The sequence below is a fragment of the Limulus polyphemus genome, unplaced genomic scaffold, assembly GCF_000517525.1.
Source record: "Limulus polyphemus unplaced genomic scaffold, Limulus_polyphemus-2.1.2 Scaffold500, whole genome shotgun sequence".
In the NCBI taxonomy this organism is placed as follows: Eukaryota; Metazoa; Arthropoda; class Merostomata; order Xiphosura; family Limulidae; genus Limulus; species Limulus polyphemus.
Window position 1 is genome coordinate 157,275 of NW_013666110.1, and position 2,189 is coordinate 159,463.

Consider the following 2,189-nt stretch of genomic DNA (forward strand, 5'->3'; position numbering starts at 1 on the left):
ATTATAAAAACTTTTATCTTCTTATTTCAGCATTTAAATCTATAAATAATGAATATAATAACATTTATTTTTGATACATGAATATGAAGTCACTACTATTACACAACAATGTTTAGTATATTTCTTTTATGCCCCCCAGTGGCACAGCGGTATGTCTGTGGACTTACAACCCTAGAATCCGGGTTTCGATACCCGTGGTGGGCAGAGCACAGATAGCCCATTGTGTAGCTTTGTGCTTAATTACAAACAAACTTAAATTTCTTTCATATTATGACATATTCTCCTGTGGCACAGCGGTAAATATAAGGACTTATAACACTGAATACCATGATTCGATTCCCCGCGGCGGACACAGCAGAGAGTCCAATGTGGCTTTTCTTTAAAGCAAGCAGATGTTTTGATTTCAGAGTTTTCCATAGAAAGTTATCAGAAATATATGTTCCAGATTTTTTTTTTGTATTTTTCGGTGAATTCTAAAAAAAAGTATTGTATCATTTTATATAATAACTCGATCATAAGTTTTAGTTATTATAGTTGAAAATTGTTACCCCACAGGCTGAAGAAAATAACTTCTATGCGATCATTCAGTTAAAATAATTCATTGTGGAATGTATGAGTTATTGTAATTTTTTTGTGATTTTATATTAATTCCTCATTTGTTGCTATGTTATTTGCCAACAGAAAGTGTGAAATGTTTGTGACCACCTTTATGCTACTTGGCAGCAGTTTTTAATAGCACAGAGAAGTTGTTATCATTTTGTATCAAATTCAAAATCATTAAGTGATGAATGCTGAATATTTTCATTTAAACTATATTTAACACTCAGTCTGCAAGTCAGTGAGACCAAATTCAGGGGATTGGATGGGCTATTGAGGAGTGTAACGGTTTCAGATATTCGAGTTAGAATCAAAAGGACTCAATATGTTAATCTAAAAAAAATACGCAATTTACTGCCAAAAGAACACATCTTACGAAGATGCAGACGAACTGTGTTTTTGCACAAAGTAGTAGAAGTACTCATGTTGCCCCCCAGTGGCACAGCGGTATGTCTGCGTACTTACAACGCTAGAAACCGGGTTTCGATACCCGTGGTGGGCAGAGCACAGATAGCCCATTGTGTAGCTTTGTGCTTAAATTCAACAAACAAACGAGTACTCAATATTCGGGCAGGTACTGCACTTAGCCACCTTACAGCGGCAAGTAAGCCTTGTTGAGCTTTCCTCGGCCAGTTCTATCGATATAACTCGTGAAAACCGCCGAGAAAACGGCTTTATAGAGCTAAGGAGCCAGATCTCGTATTGTGTAGCATGTGTAGCCACTATCGTGTTTTGTGCTTAGATTTAAAATTTAAACATTGAATGGTGTTAAAACTTTTTTGAAATATTTAAACCTAAATTATGTTTGTAAATTTCATAGCCTATAAAAATATGTGGTTAAGTTATGTTCTTCTGTTCTGTAGTGGTTGACTAGTAAAGACAATTAATGTTGGACGTTTATACCAAGGAATTACCCATATTTTCTACATTCATATATAAAAACCCTTAAAAACAATAACTTAAAACACCTAGTATTTATCAGCGACTCTATTTATTCCCAACTTACTGAGTAACCATGAGCTAACCATTGATATCTTTCTTCATATTGGTGCGGTCAAGCTTCCTTGGGCAGACCCGGTTAGACTTAATTGAGAAAGCGTGATGTCAAGTTTAAAAATTGAGAATGTGACGGGATTTTAGGCACAACGAGTTGGGCAAGAACAGGGAATCACATTTTACAGGTGAAACTTTTTCATATTTAGTAATGAGCGTTTTATGTTATTTTGTCTCAAAATTGATTTTGCAGTAAAAAGATAAAACGTTTACTACATTATTCCGACTTCTCTCCGAAAAAGGACGGTACCCTGGAGTCAGAGGAGTTGATTAATTGTAAATGTAATTTATAACGTTCAGCCTAATCTCATAGGTAGATAATGACCTATTTGTTGTTAGCCTTTGTAGAGCCCCAATAGTTTCTGCGTTACAAGCACCTTGCATTTACTTACTCTACTTTAATGTCTGTTTTATATTTTATTTTAGAAGTACTGTCATGTTTTATGTATTGGTGTAAGCCTACTTATGTAAATATTTTATTTTAGAAGTACTGTCATGTTTTATGTATTGGTGTAAGCCTACTTATGTAAATATTTTAT